The sequence below is a fragment of the Triturus cristatus genome, chromosome 2_2 (genome assembly GCF_964204655.1).
Source record: "Triturus cristatus chromosome 2_2, aTriCri1.1, whole genome shotgun sequence".
Classification (NCBI taxonomy): domain Eukaryota; kingdom Metazoa; phylum Chordata; class Amphibia; order Caudata; family Salamandridae; genus Triturus; species Triturus cristatus.
Window position 1 is genome coordinate 103,719,550 of NC_140582.1, and position 21,293 is coordinate 103,740,842.

Below are 21,293 nucleotides of genomic sequence, written 5' to 3' on the forward strand. Positions count from 1 at the left end.
AGAGGTAGAAGGATACACCAAACAGCCAACAGCACGGGATGAGACAGAAATTCTTCTCTGGGTAAAACAAAAGCTCACTCTATGCAAATTTTGAGATATTGGTAACAACAGGTCGCCCAGGCAGCTGACCTGTCAAGCCAGACCTAAAAGGTATTGAGAAATAATAACATTTAAAGATGCTATCAGACGTTCCACTTCACTCATCCGGCTGCAACCTTCTGGCAACTTACTTTAGTTTTCATAAATCACATAGTTTCGACGAAATGAACCACCTACATGCTAAACTACAACACCACTCTCTCTCTCTACTCTCCGGTTAAAAAAAGAAGGTTTTGCAAGGTGTCCAGGAGGGAGGTGGGTGGTGGAAGGGTATGGGGGGGGGGGGGGAGAGGGGGATGCATTTGTAAAACATCTTTAGGAAGCTGGGACTTGAAACAACAAATGGCAATTGCAGACCACAGTACATCACCGTATCTTGCATTCACCCCCCCCATTGCCTATACCTCAACAAAAGGCGACAGGTGATTCCACAGCACGCACATCAGTATTAGACAACGCCTAAACAGGTAGTTCTGGAGCCAATACTTAGGAAAACCAATAACCATGCAGGGGAGAAATTGTATTGTATTGTAATTGCATTTATATAGCGCTTACTACTCCTGACGAGGCGCCAAAGTGCTTTTTCAGCGAGTAGCACGCTATCCCGGACCCCATAAAGGATTAGTGGTGAATTAGTATAGTGAAATATGAAAGTAATTTGAGTGGTGGACATGTTAGTCAGTTACCTGGATTGAGAAGGATAGCAGAGGGATAGAAGAGGGAAAAAGGTTTGCATTTATATAGCCCTTGCTACCCCTGATGGGGTGTTGAAGCGCAATTTTAGCGAGTAGCACGCTACTCTGGAAGCCATAAAGTGTTAGTGGTTAGATGTTACAATAGGTGAAGAGATTGTATGGCAGTTTTTGAACAGAGATAGAAACCAAATGAAGAAATGTTGGAACAACAACATGAGAAGATCCTCAAAATACTGCAGCTGGGATACATGACCTACTATTAATCACACTGATTATTGTGTTTTAACACTGTGAAATAATGTTACAAATGCATCCATAAAGTAAAAATGACTCCGCACAAATACTCTGGTATTAGTAAAAACAAAGTCCAGGGTAAGCGTGTCATTTTTGTTGCTCCTGTGCAGTAGTTACCCTAATTACTATTTAATCCAATAGGGTTTGTCCTATACAACCACATCATAATCAACAGTTTACCATGTCCCAAAAAACGGAGACTATTAATCTATATATACAGGTGCGAAGCGTGTAATATGTGATTTATGGTAGAGGGGCGGTGACTCACGTGACGAGAAACCTTGGGCCATGATGTAATAAATAGCATATTATACTCTGTGCATCTGCGTATATAGTATAAGCCTCAAGAGGAAAGGGGTTCAATTAGTACAGTAACAGTTTTCATGTGAAATGTATTGTAAGTAGGAAGAGTGCATGTTTAGTAGTACAGCTGTCCTAACTAATGTGGTATTGCGCCACATTTACTTTTAATGCCACAGCATATCTTATACTTGTGCTATGCAGATTTCAACTTAAACCATATAACATGTTTAGGTGTGTTTATTGCATATAACACATTAGTTTAACCCTTTCGCTGCAGCGGGAATTCTGCCGCAGCGCTGGGGGGGGTTTGGGGGCAGCGCGGTGGCGCGGTGCTCATGACGGAACCACTCCATCATGAGCCGCGGTTGAGCTGTGCTCATGACGGAGTGGTTCCGTCATGACTCCGCCCACTGCGCTAATCGCCCGCACAGGCGGGGAATTAGCGCCGCGTGGGCGGCACGGCCGCCAACGGCCGCAGCATGACGGAACCACTCCGTCATGAGCACACGGCGACCGTGGCTCATGACGGAGTGGTTCCGTCATGAGTGGGGAAGGGGTTAAAACCCATATTTCAGGGGAGGCCATGAAATGGGCGGAATATTTCGCTGCTGCCTGTGAAATAAGGATGTCATCATTACATCATTCTAGCAGCACCCAAAACTTTCTGCAAAGCTCTACCATTCGCACTGCTACTAGGATTATCCGGCACTGAGGATCAAATCATATGACATTTTTTTTCTAAAGTATGCAGTACAGATGCAAATTATGCAGCACAATCTCGGTCAGTAATAATGTTATCCATTTGAGATAGAAACAACATTTTATGTGAAATCGGGAAGATTTGCATATGACATGGAAAATGCAGTAAATCCATAATCATGCAGTAAATGCTGCAACCCCAGAATCACCAAAATCTACTGACCCCCCGCCACTGCCCATTGTTTTATTAAATTTTATTAAAAAAAGGTAAACATAGCCTAAACATTATAATTTCAAGCAGTGTTCAGTGTTAGCTGCACTATGAAGAAAACAGCATTTTCAAGCTAACTGCCCAACATAGTATGCTCAGAATAATTAGGCCTCTTCAAAGTGATTTTACATAACTGCAAACATGTAACCCCTTGCATCCTCTTTTTGGCAAACACCTTAAAAAATACGTATGTAAATATGCTATGACATAACTTACATGTAACAAGGAATTTCACCCACAACAATATGAAAGTGGTTACATTCACACAGTAAGATAAACATCACACTGAAGAGGCCTCATAAACATCACCACAGATGTTTCCATGACCAAAGTGACAGTAACATGCAATCTGTGATGCGATAGAGTGATTTCCTCATGCCAACTTCACTGTACTTCAGTAAGTACGGCATGTGTGGGTGTGCCTGTATTAACACAATTGTTCAAATTTCTGTTATTGCGCTACATTTATTTGTGCTGGGGCAGCATATTTTATATGGTTATACCATACAAATTCCAAAAGAAATATACACTGTTTATTACCCCACAGCATGATTCAATAACTTAGCGGTGGAGAAAAGTAAGTCTGTTAATGGTCAGGGGCCTCTTCCTTGTGATCGCATATCACTGCAGACAGGTAAGTGCCTTTAACCTGGTTTGGTTAAATATATATATATATATTTTGAAGTCGATACATATGAATACTCTGCATGACAAAAGCTATGTATGCAGAGGTGCATTATGATATTGTATATACTTTCTCATTACTATTGTTGAGGGGGTTGAGTGGCATCAGGACTCACTAGAGGCTCCACCTTTTAGGAGTCATGGCCCCAGACCATACACAACCATGGTACCACATGGAATATTGCACTCTGTGCATCCCTACAAAAATATTGAGTTTATTTCCTGAAAATAAGGGATGAAATGTTTCGGTGGTTTGCAAAGCATTCAAGTATTAGGAATGGCCTGCAACACACCTCGCAGGCGGTTCATGCACGCAAGCTTATCATGGCCGTGGACACAGACTAATACTGTATCCGCTACGTTTACCCTCAATATGTACTAGGAAATTTGACACCTAGAGTGCAGTGCTTAGTTTAAAAAGAAAAAAGAAAGTGCCAAGGCTCTCGTCAGGAAGCCACTGCAGTTTGCTCCAACCATGCTGCCAGTGATAGTACCACCACAACTACTAACCATCACACTCCTACAAGTGTTACAATTTGGACTATTGCAAGGCCCCAAAGATAAAAGAATGGCTTGGGCAGCAGGTAATAGTCATTTTTTATGTATATTGAATTAATAGTTGACTATTGTTGTGGTCATCCCTAAATTAGCAAGACAGCACCACCTTGTGGCAGACTGTCACAAGCGCCAGTGTTGACAATTAAGTGCCGGTGCCAAGCACCGGAAACCACAGGTTTAAATTAAGCACTGCTAGAGTGCTTATTTTTGGGACCTACATGCTGGTTCCCCCTACATATATCTACTCCAAATACTTGAATGCTTTGCGAACCAACTACACATTTCATCCCTTATTTTCAGGAAGAAACAGGATTAATGTTAAGCCTTGAAAATGTCCGTGCCAGGCGAAACATGTTGGCTGTCAGATATTTATGTACCTATTCTCTTCACTCAAGACTTGTATGGATACTTGAAGCACTGACAATAAAACTGGATGAGCACAGAGTACATTTGGACTATCTTCTCAACGCAATATTCGCTACACATTGCACCTACTGTTATATGGTGCACCGGTGTCATATTGTATTTTTGTTTATTATGTGTTGCCTAATAATTCTGCATAAATAGCAGCAGTTTCAAAACCTAGAAATCACAAATATAGAATATAACAAATGGTACAGTTAGAAATTATTTTTTCACAGGCAGTGAAGGGCAAGGAGGACATAGTTCTTGATTTCTGCTTTCAAGTTTTAAGATGTTGAGCCCCAGCTCAAAAGGCACACATATTCTTTTACCTAGAGATTGCAAGATGTCATTCAAGTAGCCTTCAGACCTGGGAACACCTCACCCCCAATCGCATGACCACAAGCAAGAAGCCGGGTTACCATTGACGCAGAACTTTAATTTCCAGTGTAATAAACACAGTGGTTGTGGGTGCCATCCTTGAATTGTCTCTACCCAGGAAAATCCTCTCTCTTTACAAATCCAGACTCCATAACAAAATGACAAAGGCTTACCGGAGGGGGTGACCGGACAGCATAATGAAGCTGCAGATGTAGTCGTCTAATCCTTCTTAACAGGACCAAGTAAAACTCCTACTGAAAGCCCTTCATTTATGCCAGTAGAGGTGGTGATGAAAATATTCAAGACTGTTTGCGCCAGGCATGATGAGATACGCAGGATGGTTGTGCAAAGATAGCTCCTCGCTACACTCCAGTCATCAATCAAACATTATTTGTAAAGCGCAGCTTATCTCCCTGGGGGTATCCAGGCGCTACAGTTGGTCTGTTCACACCTGATTCGCCAGTGGATTGGCTGCTTATCATCAGGTGTGCAGGGCCCTCGACAGGGACGCCATGAAACTGCCCTTGAGCGCAGAAGCCCACTGTCTGCACTTCAAGAAACTCCAGGAAACTTCTGTTGAAGACACCCCTCTACAAGGGTGGTGAATGAGGGCAACCACATTTGGGTGAATGTACCCTGAATCTGATTGGGTCTGACCTACCTTACCTCTCCCTCTACAGCACAGCGGCAGCTGGCGCAGGTAAGCGTGGTGGGGCTGTGGGGCAGGGGTGGTGGGGGGGGGGTGGAGTCAACAGACGATGGAATAAGTCCAATTAAATAAGACCTATTTCGTCTTCTGTCGACTTCCCCCAGCCCCACTCCACCACGCTTACTTACATTGGCCGCGACTGCTACAGCAGACCTCAGACTCTCATCCAACCCATCTCATGCCCAGCGGTGGCCATAGGACAACATGATGTGCTTTATAAAAACGCCAAGCAAATAAGTAATGGTGAACATTCACAGATATTACCCATGTAAGCTGACAGCCACGTCCACAGATCCAAAGACCTCCAGGAATCAGTACCAACAGATATGTAGGACAATACGCATACAGGGCAAAAAACAAAAAAGCCCCCAGGCCAACAAACATACGGGCATGCACAGAACAGATTTACAGTTACACATTTCCACACAGCAAAATACATAAAAGGCACAAAAACAACACAAATACCACCCCCCACATACAGAGGTACATAATCAAACACAGACTCAGTCACGGACAGTAAAGGCACAGTTTCAGAGGGCAGACTTACAAGGTTATGTAATGGAGGACGGACTAAAAAACAGATGTAAAGACTGATGGGCCTGTCAGATCGAGATAAGTGAATGGATGAACATTCTCTGCTGGGATGATACATATGTTACGCCTCTGCTGACGTGGAGACACGAGAAGAACGCCAAAGCAACTCAAGCCTTGGTCTAGACTTGAAGAAATCCATTTGCAAGTACCCAGAGACATGCATAAAGAAATCAACAGGCACACATATACCAATGCAAACAGAAGGCACAGAGGCACAAACCATACACAGCCAGCCACAGGGGTCTCAAATATACACAGACCGTGCGACTGGAAATAACGCACGGAAATAAAAGTCTTACGGGCATCGAGACTATGGACAGAAGCCAAGAGGCATATGAGAGCCATTTCACACGAACTGCTGGGGTGGCGCGAATCCTGGCAAGGCAGGATCAGTGCTTTGTCTCGGTCGTAACATAAGAACCAGTAAAAGCCCTGAACGTCGGACTGTAACTGTTGTTTGCCCCGTCTGGGCCCTGGAAGGCAATAAAGTAACTATGCTTTGAAGATAACTGGGAGTGCTGGACTCTGAACTTGTAACGTTGGCTGCAGCGGCTGTCATGGAGCTGGCAGCTGTACAAGGCAAATTTACAGACTGGTTATGAAAACAGTTTTAGTATTTTTAGAAGGCTGATGCTTCTGAGTGTTTGTTCATCTGGATGTTGTGTTCCAGACACCAGAAGTGACACCCACAATTTTGCCCCGAACAAGTATTTTGGCATCAAATGGTATAGAAAGGGTGCCTTTGATGGTACCGGCTTTGAGGAGCGAGGAGGTTAGTAGCTCAATCCGCTACACTCCAGATTGGTCCACATATTCCTTTCTCTGGCTCCGCTCACCGTTCACTTGTTAGGTTTGCGCCCCAGCTTCACCCTGGCAGGCCTGCTCTGGTTGCGGAAGGAGGCTGGGAAACCCTGCATGGCAGCTGAAGCCGACAGCACAGGGGTCGCACAGATACGTGGAGTTGGAGGGTGTCCATCACAACAAGAGACGACTTCACTTGGTTCCACAACAGAGGGCCTCATTACGAATCTGGCGGTCCGCCAGATTCGCGGTGGTGGCGGTCCAGCCTCCACCGCACCGGCGTTCTACCACCCTATTACAACTAGGGTGGTCCAACCCCCATTGCACCGCGGCAACCGCCAGGGGAGCGGTAGTCTTGAGGCCGCAATATGCTTGGCGTGACTGCAGCGGTCCCGCCAAGTACATTACGAGTTTCCTCTCCGCCATGGTTTTCATGGGGGTTCTTACTCCATGAAAACCGTGGAGGAGAGGAAAAGAAGGGGTCTCTACAGGACCCCGTTGTGCCTCAGGAATATAGGGTGCATGCAGGTGAGCACATGTTGTGCCCCCCTGTGTGCATGCACCCCAGTACCTGCACATCATGGACTGCACCAGTCCATGCCGTGCAGGTACCGTCTTTGACGTTCTCAAGGCGGTGCCTATTTCATAGGCACCGCCATGGAAAACCCAACGAGCCACTTGCCAGACACTAAAAGAGTTCTAATATGGTGGGTGGTGCACACACAGGTTTGGCAGGCAGGAGCAGGCCGCCAGCGTGGCGGTCTGATCCCGCACTGCCAAACTCGTAATCAAGCCAAAGTGACCATCCTCTGTCACAGGTGAGGGGTTGGCTTGCTGAGCTCATCATGGGTATGGGGTACCCACTTTACTGTAGTTAGGCAAGCAGCTTTGGCAAAACCTTCTCTCCTCAATGCCTTCAGTGCAGTGGGGCCAGATGACCAAATACAGCATTGCTTTGGGAGGTAAATCCCAAGGTGTCCACGCAGCACAGCAGTAATGGGATATCAGTTCTCCCATTGGTCATCCAGATTTGTGCCTGTACATTAGGACGGCAAACAATCCAGCTCCCTCTTGGCGCCAAGGGTTCTCAAATACCCCTTGAATACTGCAAGAAAAACATTTTGAAAGTAAATTATTAGAAATATAAAATCAAGACCTTTGGAGAGGAAGGTACAATATTTTGTGGGGGCTTAATGTTCACTTTTTGGAAAGATAACATATTTAAGAGTACCTTGGCAGAAAGTCTCATGGGCGGGTTGCCAGATACTCTCGGAGGAAGCATGGATTATTTAGGCCAATTCAACATGGCACATTTAGCACGATTTGAGAGGGGGCGCGAATTGTATGGAGTGGAATGCGTGCCACACAGGCATAGATTATGTTAGTCTGTGAAATGTTCCATGCCAGGCAAGGATTCCTGCAGTGTATCATCGCAACGTCACAGTATGACACGGGCAGGTCTGAAGGGAATTGATTTTTAATATCATTACGTGAGTTTCAGTTCTTCTTAGTCACAGAGAGCTTGAACAATCTTAATTTTTTCATTACAGACCTCGGGTATGACCCACAGTGAAGATTAACTAACTAAATGTGTATTCTGCAATTACAGCTGACATTTTACTGGATGTCTTTGCGTTTCCATCATCACCAGTTCATGAAGCTGGCATCCGAGCAGACACCGGTTCTTGGGGTGGGAGGGCATGTTTAGGGAGTTGCCAAAATCAATCTTATCTGTAGGCCAGATATAGAAGAAATTGGAGGTATCCTGTTTACGTGTCAACACTAATTAAAACAACCAAAAGGTTCCAACCACTGAAAATGAGTTTTGCAAGTTCTCAGTGCGCCCCGGCTAGCATTCCTTCTATTTCAAGTCACGTGTTGCACTAACAATGCCAGGCTGTAACTGTGGCTATAGGCAGGCTCGTCATCTTCTATTTCTATTACTTGTGACATGCGCGAGACCAGATTCGTCATTTTCTTTTTCCCAGAGCTTAAAACTGTGCGAGCTAGCGACGTTCTACTGAAAAAGGGGGGTAAACACATAAATGACTGGAGAGAGGGAAACGCAAAACTCGGCCAGATGAGGAAACCAGAAGGACTGGAAAGCCGACCAGGGTGAGTGAGAGGAATTTGTGGTGGAATAAATGCAGCAGGACGGGCCGGTTACACTGCTGTGAAGGAATGGCGGAATGCGCCGCAGCCCTGTCATGCAGTCTGCCCTCCCTGGCAGTGCGATCATATTTACAGCTCTTCATGCCAAGTATGTGCAGCTTGTAGAAGCGGCTCTGCAGAAGTGGTATGAAGAGGACACGTAGGCTGCCCTGGTATTGGAGGATTTCCCAAAGAACCTTTCCCATCCATGATCATCTGTTTAAGTATTTGGCTCAAGCATGGGGCCATTTGGCCGTTCTTCAGGACATGGGGCTCTGTGTTTATATTTACTTAAGAAACAATCTGACCCTCCGGGCTACTTACTACAGTGGTCACTGTACACTAATGACAAGCATTGGCAAAGCCAATATGCTTCTGCAATGCCCGAGCTATTGGCCTTGTCAATGTGAATGTCTTTTAGCCATGTTTTATAGCAGAAGATCTGCTGTTCAGCATGGCTGAAAGTCACTGAAAGCCCAGAATAACAGGATGTTGGGCCAACACAGTCTCTTCACCCCTCCATGTGGAGTTTATTGTCCTGTCCCTCCGAACACAAAAAAGCGATATGACATGACCTGGGCTGGCAGCATCATAGAGCTTTTTTTCTGTGACTTTCAGCCATGCTTAGCCGCAGATGTGCTGCTAGACCACATGGCTAAAAGACATTTGTATTGACAAGGCCAATAGCTCGGACATTGCCGAGATCTATTGGCTTTGCCAATGCTTGCTCAGTATTGATGAGGTCTTGCTGAACAAATGTGCAAGTGATAGTGAGAAACTGTTGAGGGGCTTGGAAGTGAAGCACATATGTGGCGTAACGGCCAAAGCTGCCGACAGGGTGAACTGGGGAACCAGGTTCGAATCTCAGGGTCGTCTGAACAGTTTGGGATTCTGGGCAAATCACTTACGCTTCCCTCTGCGTATGTCAATGAATGTGTAATCGTGTAATGTAACTGGTGAGCATTTAAAGTGCGACAATACCATCAGCTGGTGTTAGAACTATGGCATGATGGAGGACGGAACAAGCGCTCCAACACCATCAGATCATGCATAAAAAAATAAGATAAATAAAATCAGCAGCGATGAGGGAGGCAGAGGGGGTACGGATCAGGGAGGGATGCAGGAGGGGATGGGGGATGGGCAAGCAACGATGGAAGAGGGCAGGAGGAAGCAACAATGAAGGGTGGGAAAAATACCTTACTTGAAGCAGGATCAGCATAAAAAATGTATGTGTCGTGGCATGTAACTGGTGAGCACTTAAAGCGCTCCAATATAATCGGCTCGTGTTCGCCTATGGCAAGACGGAGGATAGGGAGGATCCCTCTATTACCATTGGATCGTGCAAAAAAATAAACAAACAAGGGCTGTTTGTGTTTCACCAACATTTTAAGAAATGCTTTTCTTTATGTATACGTGTATGTATTTTAGTCATATGTGGGTATGTGTACATAGGAGACGGGCTATGGAGTGCTTGAAAACAAAGAAAAATAGCTCCACAAACCAGGAATAGTATAAGAGGACATGTACTTGGTCCATGCACTATGGGAGGGCTAAACACAAGAAGAGGGCATGATGCCCGCATAACATGATGAATGGCATCAAAGAAATGATGGCGACACTGAAGTTTACCAATGGTAGGAGATGGGCAGCTTGTAAGCCCACAGATAGAACACAACACATCTGTTTGAGACAGCTCATGCACTGTCTAGCCAAGCAGTGCATGTGCTGTATAGCCAAGACCTAAAAACAATAGATTTAGCTCAGGCGAAACCTACCGGCTTTGCTAATGTTTGTTGTGTTTAGAGACTGGAAGATTAAGTGAGTTATCCGTAATCACAAGATGTGGAATGAGGCCGTGGCTATGGAGATGATATGACGTCTTTTCAGGAGAGGATGTGGCATAGGGGCCAGAGCTGCTGACTGTGGTTCTGGGAAGCCGGGTTTGAGTTTTGATGTTAACTTAACATGCTTGATTCTGGGCAAAAATCACTTAATCTCCCCATGCCTACAAAAATAAATGTGTCCTAGTGCTAACTAACTGGTGTTGGACTTGGCCCTTCTGGCAGGTTCACCCCTGAACTTTTTTGCTTTTTACTGGTGACTTGGTGTGGTGATTTTTTGGTTTCTGCGCACTTTCCCTGTGTCCCAGGGTAAAGGGCGTGCGCGCTCTGAGTGCATGTGGTGAGATAGGCCTGCCCTCCCATAGGAATGCATGGGGAATGTATGTGTCCCTAGTAGTTCCTGATGCGTGGGGTGTGCAGGCCCGAGTTTGGTATGTGCGGACTCGTGGGAGTGAATGCTGCGCGATGATGTGTGCGGCGTGCATGTACCTAGTGTGGAAGTGCCACTTCTAGAAGTGGGCACTTCTGTGTGCAGTGTGTCTGTCGCGTGATTGGCTGGTCATGTCATGTGACGGGCTAGGGATTCCCCAGAGTCAGGATGAGTCACCCAGTGGTGAATGGGGAGATCAGCAGCTAGATGGGTGGGAGGAGTACACCTGGGTCCTGAATAGGACAGGGTTTTCCACAAACAATGCTGGCCCCGCCCCCTGCGGTGCGACTGACGACCCTAGCCCTGCCAATGAATAGAGTGAGGGGCTGAGCACATCAAGGGTGCTCCCCAACCAGCTGTGACTGGTTTTCCCCCTCACCCTGAACCCAGAACAAAGGGGTTTGCTGTATAAAAATGGGGCTGTGTCCCCACAGAAACTGTTCTCTTCCAGGATCCTGAGGGGGGCTGCTGCTGCTGGAGGCCAGGAGGAACCGCCACTTTGGACTGCCTCCCTGCCTGGAGGGCCCAGTGAGCTGGCCCCTGGCCCAGCCTTGCCCCCTGCCCACCTTCCTAAGGATTTTGCTGGACTTTGGTACTTTCCTGTGTCCTTAAGCGCCTGAAAGCGCTTTAATTTGCCTTTAGCGCTGGGAGCGCTTCAATTCTACAGGCCGGTGCCCACCCGGCATTTGCCCCGTGCCTTGACGATCCTGAAGTCCCCTGGCAGGTGCCCACCCTGCCAGGGACATTGTGGTGGCATTCGTTGGCGGGTGCCTACCCCGCTTATTAAGTTATTCCTACGGCGGGTGCCCACCCCGCCGTACAGTGCTCTTTTACCGCTGAAGATCTCCGCCGCTGCCGCCCGCGAAACCGGAAGTCAGGCGCCGGAGTTGTGACAGGGGCGGGACTTAGAGGCAGGAAGCGACGGGAGCCTACCCCGCGCTCCTGCATTGGCCGCCAGGAGAGCTGCGCTTGTTTTGGAGGAAGCGACGGGATCCCACCCCGCGCTTCCTCGAGGAGAGGAAGACGACCGGAGCTGGTGCGGAGAGGGGCGCGAGGCACATCGTCGGTGCCTGCCCCCTCCGCGGTGCAAGACGCCTGGAGTCCTCCCTGCGCCCGGTGAGTGGGGCTCTCTCCGAGAGAGGGGGCCGGGGCAGCTTGGTCGGACACAGAGCGAGGTCGCTCCAACGGCCGCAGAGTAGTCCTTGAGAGCCCGCGTGGCTCCAAGGCTCGAGGGGGCATATTGTGCTAAAAACGCGAGGTCGCTCCCATGAGGGGTCACGTACCTGTCTAGGCTGCAAAGTCGGGGGCATTTTGCTTAATAAGAGGAGCGGCCCCGGAAGGCAGCGGGCCGCCCCAACATTGGCTCCCCATATTGGTGCAGAGTCCAACGAGACTCCAACGGTTGGGGGACATTGCTGATTCTCGAGCACGGGTGGCGCTCCAACGAAGGGGCCATTATTTCTCGGGCCTAGAAGGCTCTGGGGGGCATTTCCAGCTGTCTGAGCCCACGAGGCTCCAACGAAGGAGCACAGTATTATTTAGAGCCTGCGAGGCTCTAGGGGGCATTTCAGTTGTGTCAGAGCCCTGGGAGGCTCCAACGTTGGCCCCAGCATTTCTCCAGTTGCCCAGCACTTAGTGGGCAACTGCTACGTTTAGGTTGTAGCCTCTGTGTTTTGGCTGGCGCAGCTTGCGCAGCCTTGCCCTAACATTTGGACACAGGGCGCCCTTGCCCCTTCACGGCCAGTTGGCCTAGGGACTGCCACAGTGGTGGCTAAATGTGAGTTTGGCGTTATTGTTCCTTTCCTGCACCTCTGAATGTGTTTATGCGTCATGTGCTTTGCTTTACACCGCTGAATGTATTTTATGCATCATGTGTTTCCCTTGTTCTATGTAGGAGAGTAGGGTCTGCAATCCTATGATCACCCAGATTTTTTGCTTTTGCTTCATTGGTTTACGACTTTCTCCGGCTGCGGGCCTGCCAATCAGACCCACAGCCTAGCTGTTCTCTCTCGAAATTATCACACATGTACATTAGGTGCATCCACTAATTGGAACTGGGCCGCCTTGTCAGTCCCTGTCTCAGCATACCACAGGTATCCAGGGCATCGGTGTACCCAGGGCCTACCTGGGGCTGAAGCATGTATTATGCCACCCCTGGAATGGCCGCCCAAATCTGACACAACTGGCTGCACGACAGCTGGGGCCACGTGGTGTAATCACCCGTTGCTGTAGGTGTAGTATTCCTACACCTAAACCCTAAAATGGACACATGGATTCCTATCAGTCACTCCTATAGCAGGCCTTATCAATCCTGAAGGCAGAGTGCAGGGAATCATGTGGGACGGTGCTCTGGCGCGAGCTGAGCCCGTCGACGGCTTGCGGAACCAAGACCTAATAGCCGTTCCATGGTGACGCGGGCCAACTACTTTTAATGCATTATAATCCTTGCGGTTATTTGCTAACTTTGGCATCGCATCACCTATACATGTCGAGTAAGGTGTCATACGAATGGGAATACGAACCCCTCGCCAGTCCTGGTGACGGGGTTAGCATTCCCCCCTTTTAGAGGGACACGACATGGAAGTAACCTTGAACCCCGGTTAAAGTTGACTCAAGCCTCAGCATCACAAAATGGATGCTGCCACCAGACACAAGTCTGACCTCCTGCTGCTGGGGGACCTTCCAGCAAGGGGAGCTTGGACAAAGGGTTTCCTGTCGAGGGCGGTGTTAGCACCGTCCCAGACAGGGTTTGTGTATCCCAGGTAGGCAGGGCTGAAAGGAAGGTGATTGCAAGTGGCACCCCGGTGCTCACTGTGCATAGCCCGGCTCAAACCAGTTTCGGGGGCACACCAGCCCCTGAGCTGGCGCGAAGCCGGACAAAGGATAGGGGTGTAACCACCCCCCTCCTGGCTCCACCCATAGGTAGAACCTAGTCACGGGCCAGCCCCTTTTCTTAGAATAAAGGTAGGAGCGAGTCCCCTTCCCAAATTGGATAATCAGATAATCGGATAACTCCGAATCACGAACTACTTTCCACGAAAGGAACTCTTGACTATTTCTGAAGACTCTCCCTTGTGGCTAAGGAGTAGCCACCCTGCACCAGCAGGCACCATCTAAGCGCTTGCGGTTTGCTGTAAGTCTCTCCTACGGATCAAGACTGCCCAGCTCGACGAGACCCGAGTTCCCTGCCATCTCTGACCTTTTACCTACCTCATCAGCCCAGCTGAGAGTCGTAGGTGTGACGAGACCTGCGGGACCGGCCATCTTCAGAACCTGCACGACGCTTATCTAGCACGCCCACCGAGGGACCCTCGAGTGAGTGCACCTAGGGTTTGAGAAGCCCTAACCCCGAGCAGCTCCAGCATCGAAGTCTGCCTCCCCAGCATCTCCGAGATCTGCGTGGGGGCCCTCCCGCTCCTTGCTGTTCACCGCGTTGTCCGACCACTTGCCGACCGGCTTGTGGCCCTCTTCACGACGCACCACGATTGTTTCATCACTAGTCTGGTTGCTCCAGACTGGCTCTTGCTTCCCTCAAACAGAGGAGTACCACGGACCCTCCTGGTCCACTCCCGACGCCATCGTGACTTCCCCGCTTGGGTTGCCACTGCCAAGATCCGCTGCCCCTTCCTGGGCTCAGCATCATCGACAGCAGACACCTTCGTGGGACAGCTCGCCCTCCATCCTGGTCGCCGCCGCGCCTCCTGGTCCGAGGAACAGCCGAGTCCGACGTCACCCACTCACCTGGTCGAGGTGACTTCAGCCGGTACCCTCCTGGTACCCACACGATCGCTGGCTAGCGGTTGAGAACTGAGTCCCCTCTGCTTTCAGGTTTTCCTTCATCACCGATCCAGGCTTGGATCGCTCTGAACATCGTCACTGGTCGCCTGCCAGCAACTTCTTCTTTCAGGCTCCTGAGACTACACGAGGACTCCCGACATCTTGACGAACTTCACGCAGCCGCAGCCTCTGGGCTAGGTAACTTGAGCATCTTAGTGCTCCATCGCAGGTTCGCTCTACAAGTGTCTAGTTCCTTTTTCGTTTAGTCCCACTGATCGGAACACTCCGGAATCAGTACCTCCAGACTCTATCCATTCGCATTTCCCTGTAAGTGTAGATGGTTTCCCGTGCCCCTCGGGCATTTGTGTAAATTGTGCAACCAGTAGTATTTTCCTAAGAGTTTTGTATTGTGCTTAGCTCCCTGACTCATAAAGAGCCAGGGTAGTCTTGTTATAAATAAATATCCTTTATTTTCATAACAACTTGTGTGGTGTCCTTTCACTTGATGTTCAAGGGGTATATGTGATGGTAAACAGCTGGCTTAACACGCCCTCTAGAGTTTAGCCTAAAGACTGCTCGTATCCACGCTACTAGGATAGCTGGTCTAAAAGGTTGACTTACAACCAATCATCAATAAGGGTCGTTTGGAATGATACACAGTGATCACTAGAATAGTGAGCACTACATATCAGGCCAACTTCTCACATTGGTGAGCAGCGGTTGGGATTTGAGCTTGCTGTTGTTTTACCACACACGTATCCTAAGAATATCGCAGTGAAAGATCACATAAGTACCCAGGTACATATAACTTAACTTAGAATACTCCGAGTTCTACTGAACCGGCTGTTGTAGTGTAACAGGGCTTAGCACACCCTGACTACAACTCTTAGCAAGGGATCAGTAGGTAAACCCATAGTGTAGGTAGGTGCAACACTTACACCTCACTAGAAAAGCATGTCGGTCCACGGAGAGTCTGCAGGGACTCCCTTAGTGGTCAGTGACCCTCCACAGGTCGTGTCACGATATGCAACTCTTAGCTTCAAGGAGATGAGACAACTGTGTGCCTCCAGGAAGCTAAACCAGGGTTCTAACCCTACCATCGCAATACTGATAGGTCTCTTAGAGGCGTACGATGCTAGGAGGTCCTCTAACCCAGGTCCCCCCAGTGCAGATGGGAACATGCCTCCCTTAGAGGGAACCCTCGGTGACCCAGACCTCGACCTCCACACAGAGGAGGAGGACGAGGACGAGTTATCGGGAGACGAGGCAGACAAAGGTCCAGTGATAGTCGGCAGGCTTACAAGGACCAACTTAAGCAGGCATGAGAATGGAACTGGGGGAGCCCCGGGCCCACGCTCAAGCAGGCTTAACCTTGGGAACGGACGAGCTAGGTCTCTCTCCAGAGGCTCTGGCAGATCGGTTCATACACATGTCTCTCAGGCACCTTCTCAGAGAGGAATGACTTCCCCTCAGAGGAGGGAGCATGAAGCGAAGATGCGGGAGGTCAATCTGAGGATCGAGCGGGAAGAACTTGCCCTCGCCAAAGAAAGACTTGCCCTGGCCCGAGAGCAGAAATTAAGTGGGTTAGATCCCACTGGTGGCAGCATTCTCAATAGAGAGAAAGACAGGGGTATAGACACTAGACACCTGAGTAAAATAGTGCCCCCCTTTAAACAAGGGGACGACATCCACAAGTGGATAACTGCCTTGGAGAGGGCCTGCACTGTCCAGTGCGTCCCCCCAAGTCAGTGGGCAGCTATACTGTGGCTTTCCTTTGAAGGTAAAGGAAGGGACAAGCTCCTCACTACAAGAGCTGAGGATGCTAACAACTACCAAGTCCTGAAGAACACACTGATTGATGGGTTCGGCTTAACCACGGAACAGTACCGGGTGCTGTTCCGGGACACCCAGAAAATTCAGTCTCAGGATTGGGCTGACTTTGTCGATTGTGCCACTAAGGCTTTGGAAGGCTGGTTGCTGGGTAGCAAGGTTACTGATTACACAGGATTGTACAATCTTATCATGCGAGAACAGATTTTAAACAACTGTCAGAACCAATTGTTGCATCAGCACCTTGTCGACTCGGATCTGACCTCTCCCCAAGAATTGGGAAAGAAGGCAGACAGATGGGTCAGAACAAGGGTCAAGCAGAACCAGAATCAGAACCAGGGTGGTCAGAAGAAAGCAGACCAAAAGGGTAACAAGAACGAACAAAATGACCAGAAGTCTTCGACAGGTCCCCAACAAACCAAAGAGGGTGGGGGTCAGGCTTCACAGAAGAAGAAGACTCAAGAAGGCCAGTCAAAAAGGTGGTGCCAATACTGTAAAAGTAAGACTCACTGGTTTAGTGAGTGCACCAAGAAAGGAGGGCAAACTCCTACCACTGCAGCCCCTAAGGCACCTGCGCCCCCTAGTACAGTCAGCAGTGGTAGTGCGCCTCCCAAGGCATTAGTTGGGTTAACCTTGGGAACCGAGGGGAGTGACGACTTAGTCGGCACGCTCACTCAGGCCGTCCTTGTCTGTACAGGGGATATGGATATGTCCCCTGATGCCAGTCCCAATACTTTGGGCAAATACAGGCAGACACCTTTGATAAATGGAAGAGTGGCTCAGGCCTACAGGGACACGTGTGCCAGTGTCACCATGGTGACGCCTAACTTCGTGGACCCTGGACAGATCATGCTAGGTACCAGTTACCTAGTGACCAATGCCAGCAACGTCACTACCAATCACAGTATGGCAGTTGTTGATTTCTCCTGGGGAGGGGTAAGTGGCCCGAAAAAGGTTGTGGTTAGTTCAGACCTCCCCGTAGAATGTCTGTTGGGCAATGACTTGGAAACGTCACAATGGTCAGAAGTGGAGCAGAGGACTCACATGGAAATGTTAGGTTTGCCAGCACATGTCCTTGCTGTGACCAGGTCACAGGCCAAAAGATGCCCCACTGAACAGGTGCTGGATCCTGGAAGAACGGACCAGACACCTTCCAAGAAAAGGAGCAGTAAGGGTAAGGCTTCGCCTTCCCCCTTGCCCCAGGTCGTGGATCAAGTCTCCGAGGAGGCTGACCTTAAAGAACTGAGGGAAACTGAGCCGCAAGAGCTTGAACCTGGTCAGGTTGAGTTTCTGGGCTCAGGGGGACCCTCCAGGGAAGACCTGGGGAAGGCACAGTTAGACTGCCCCTCACTTGAACCCCTCAGACAGCAGGCCGCTGCTGAGGCTGCAGGGAACGCCACAGGTACCCACAAAGTGTACTGGGACGATGGACTCCTGTACTCCGAGGCAAGAGACCCCAAACCTGGTGCGACCAGGAGGCTGGTCATCCCCTTGTCTCTGAGAGGTTTCCTTCTCACCTTGGCCCACGAGATTCCCCTTGCAGGTCACTTAGGCCAGAATAAGACTTGGGACAGAATTGTTCCACACTTTCACTGGCCCCACATGTCCGAAGATACGAAGGAGTTTTGCCGCTCCTGTGTCACTTGCCAAGCCAGTGGTAAGTCAGGTGGCACGACAAAGGCCCCCCTCATACCACTACCAGTGGTGGGGGTACCCTTTGAACGAGTGGGGATCGACATTGTCGGACCAATGGAACCCCAGACAGCATCAGGGCACAAGTTCGTACTGGTGGTGGTGGACCACGCCACCAGGTATCCTGAAGCTATTCCCCTTAGGACCACTACAGCACCTGTGGTGGCACGGGCCCTGCTTGGAGTGTTCTCCAGAGTGGGCTTCCCTAAGGAGGTCGTCTCAGACAGAGGTGCAAACTTCATGTCGGGATATCTGACTGCTATGTGGAAGGAATGTGGTGTCAACTACAAGTTCACCACACCCTATCACCCACAATGCAATGGGCTGGTTGAGAGATTCAACCGGACCCTAAAAGGGATGATTCACGGACTACCTGAAAAGCTTCGGCGGAGATGGGATGTCCTGATACCCTGCCTCTTGTTCGCCTACAGAGAGGTCCCGCAGAAGGGGGTTGGCTACAGCCCTTTTGAGCTTCTGTTCGGACATCCTGTAAGGGGACCCCTTTGTTTGGTAAAGGAAGGATGGGAGAGACCTCTCAGAAAGCCGGCATCGAACATTGTGGACTATGTACTCGGTCTCCGCTCGCGGATGGCGGAGTACATGGAAAAGGCGTCTAAAAACCTTGAGGCGAGCCAAGAATTACAGAAAGCTTGGCACGACCAAAAGGCTGTCCTGACTGTGTACCAGCCTGGACAGAAGGTGTGGGTGCTGGAGCCAGTGGCCCCGGCAGCACTCAAAGACAAATGGTCTGGGCCCCACACGATCATTGAGCAAAAGGGAGAGGTCACCTACCTGGTAGACCTGGGAACTCCCCGGAGCCCCCACAGGGTGCTCCATGTAAACAGGCTCAAGGCATATGTCGACAGGGAGGGCATGGGCTTGCTCATGGCCACAGATGAGGGACAGGAAGAGGAGAGTGACCCTCTCCCAGACCTGCTCTCTCAGAACCCTGACGATGGATCAGTAGATGGTGTTGTCTTTTGTGGCAGCCTCTCTGGACATCAACAAGAGGATTGTAAACAGGTTCTTCAATCCTTTCGACATATGTTCTCTCTGACACCCAGTCAGACCAAGTGGTGTACCCACGAGGTCGACACTGGGGACAGTCTGCCCGTAAAGAGTAAAATCTATCGGCAACCTGAACATGTCAGAGACTGCATCAAGACAGAGGTGCAGAAAATGTTGGAGCTGGGAGTCATTGAACCCTCGGACAGCCCCTGGGCTAGTCCCGTAGTGCTCGTGCCAAAACCTCACACCCAGGGCGGTAAGAAAGAGATGAGGTTTTGCGTGGACTACAGAGGCCTCAATGCAGTCACTAAGACTGACGCCCACCCGATACCGAGAGCAGACGAACTTATCGACCGGTTGGCCTCGGCCAACTACTTAAGTACGTTTGACCTGACAGCTGGGTATTGGCAAATCAGGTTAGCTGAGGAGGCCAAGCCCAAAACAGCATTTTCTACCCCGGGTGGGCATTATCAGTTCGTGGTAATGCCCTTTGGTTTGAAAAATGCACCTGCCACCTTCCAAAGGCTGGTGAATCGCGTTCTCACTGGGTTGGACGACTTCTGTGCGGCGTATCTGGACGATATCGCTGTCTTTAGCTCCACCTGGGAGGATCACCTGGTCCACCTGAGGAAAGTGTTAGAGGCCCTGCAGAAGGCAGGCCTCACTATCAAGGCCACCAAGTGCCAGATAGGGCAGACACAGGTTGTATACCTGGGCCACCTTGTAGGTGGAGGCCAGGTTCAACCATTGGAGAGCAAAATACAGGCCATCCAGGACTGGGCTCCTCCAACCACCCAGACTCAGGTTCGAGCTTTCTTGGGCCTGACTGGTTATTACCGGAAATTTGTCAGAAATTATGGATCCATTGTGACCCCGCTAAACGACCTGACAAGTAAAAAGATGCCAAAAAAAGTTCAGTGGACAGCAAGCTGTCAGAAGGCATTCGATGACCTAAAGCAGGCCATGTGCACAGCACCTATCCTAAAGAGTCCAGACTACTCCAAACCATTCATTGTCCAAACAGACGCTTCGGAGCTGGGTGTGGGAGCTGTTCTATCGCAACTGAATTTTGATGGTCATGACCAGCCCATAGCTTTTATTAGCAGGAGGCTGACCCCCAGAGAGAAGAATTGGTCAGCTATTGAGAGGGAGGCCTTTGCTGTGGTTTGGGCCCTGAAGAAGTTGAGGCCATACTTGTTTGGCACTCACTTCAAGATTCAGACCGACCATAAGCCCCTCTTGTGGCTAAATCAAATGAAGGGTGAAAACCCCAAACTACTTAGGTGGTCCATTTCCCTACAGGGGATGGACTTCACAGTGGAGCATAGACCTGGCACTGATCATGGCAATGCAGATGGGCTCTCCAGGTATTTCCACTTAGAGCAAGAAGACTCACCTGGTCAAGGTTAGCTTATTGTCCCGAAGTTTGGGGGGGGTCATGTAGGAGAGTAGGGTCTGCAATCCTATGATCACCCAGATTTTTTGCTTTTGCTTCATTGGTTTACGACTTTCTCCGGCTGCGGGCCTGCCAATCAGACCCACAGCCTAGCTGTTCTCTCTCGAAATTATCACACATGTACATTAGGTGCATCCACTAATTGGAACTGGGCCGCCTTGTCAGTCCCTGTCTCAGCATACCACAGGTATCCAGGGCATCGGTGTACCCAGGGCCTACCAGGGGCTGAAGCATGTATTATGCCACCCCTGGAATGGCCGCCCAAATCTGACACAACTGGCTGCACGACAGCTGGGGCCACGTGGTGTAATCACCCGTTGCTGTAGGTGTAGTATTCCTACACCTAAACCCTAAAATGGACACATGGATTCCTATCAGTCACTCCTATAGCAGGCCTTATCAATCCTGAAGGCAGAGTGCAGGGAATCATGTGGGACGGTGCTCTGGCGCGAGCTGAGCCCGTCGACGGCTTGCGGAACCAAGACCTAATAGCCGTTCCATGGTGACGCGGGCCAACTACTTTTAATGCATTATAATCCTTGCGGTTATTTGCTAACTTTGGCATCGCATCACCTATACATGTCGAGTAAGGTGTCATACGAATGGGAATACGAACCC

General features: G+C 49.6%; 1 protein-coding gene and 1 long non-coding RNA gene across 2 annotated transcripts in view; one reads left to right on the forward strand and one right to left on the reverse strand.

Moving 5' to 3' along the window:
• The window catches only part of RNF38 (ring finger protein 38), a 655,055-nt gene that overhangs the window by 618,195 nt on the left and 15,567 nt on the right, over positions 1-21,293 (reverse strand). The gene's annotated exons all lie outside the window — the stretch shown is intronic.
• LOC146861951 (uncharacterized) overlaps positions 8,485-21,293 on the forward strand; it is a 50,714-nt gene continuing 37,905 nt past the window's right edge. Inside the window, exon 1 of the long non-coding RNA XR_014978071.1 lies at positions 8,485-8,605. This is a non-coding gene — a long non-coding RNA (uncharacterized LOC146861951). The remainder of the gene's footprint in view (positions 8,606-21,293) is intronic.